The following is an 834-nucleotide window of genomic DNA, read 5'->3' as shown; positions in this document are numbered from 1 at the left end:
TATTTCATGAATTTATTTCATATATAATATGTACAATTATTGGATTAGGTTTTAAGAACATCAGAGTAATTTACAAAGTTGCAAACAAAGAGTATTTTGTTCATTTAATTTTCATTTATCATGGGTATGCTTCTCTGAATAATTCTCCTACCTAAGGACACATGCATGTTCTACCTCGGCTCATGGCTCTTATTCGTTAACCGAGATGGTACATAGTTCACCGGAGTTACGTTTATAAATATAATTTCACACGGTGCTACATGAGGGCTTCGAGAAGTGCCCAAATGACGAAACACGGAAAATGATCCGATTGCATGTTGTTGATATGTTGGAGTTAAAATTAGCGAAAAGTTTGAACCTCTGCTTCCAAATGGGTTCCATCTAATGGAAGTACCAAAATATATGTCGAAGTTGGTTTGTATTTTGATCCTCATGGAAAATATTGTACTTTATTTCCGTGGGTTATGACCCTATACTAACTGTTAGAGCATTGTCCAATATGTAGGAACGTTCGTGTACCTCAAACATGTGCATGCATATAGTTCTTCCATAGTGCCTTTGTTTACTTTTCATTATCAACTTAATAAATGCCATTTAAAAATGTAAGAGCAACTCCAATGGAGTGACCCATTTCGTCCGCGGCCGTCCGTTTGGGTCGGCGTGGACAGAAAAAGCGGCCCAACGCGCCGACCCAAACGGACACACGTCCGTTTTTCGTCCGCGGGCGGCCCATTCCCGGCCCAATTTTGAGCCTGATTTGCGTCGGCGCGGACACGCGACGGATGCGTGCGCGGATCGCCTACTCCTGTCCCCGGGCCCGCTGGTCTGTGGCAC

Source organism: Triticum dicoccoides, chromosome 7A, assembly GCF_002162155.2.
Source record: "Triticum dicoccoides isolate Atlit2015 ecotype Zavitan chromosome 7A, WEW_v2.0, whole genome shotgun sequence".
NCBI lineage: Eukaryota > Viridiplantae > Streptophyta > Magnoliopsida > Poales > Poaceae > Triticum > Triticum dicoccoides.
Note: the sequence above shows the minus strand (reverse complement) of the source record.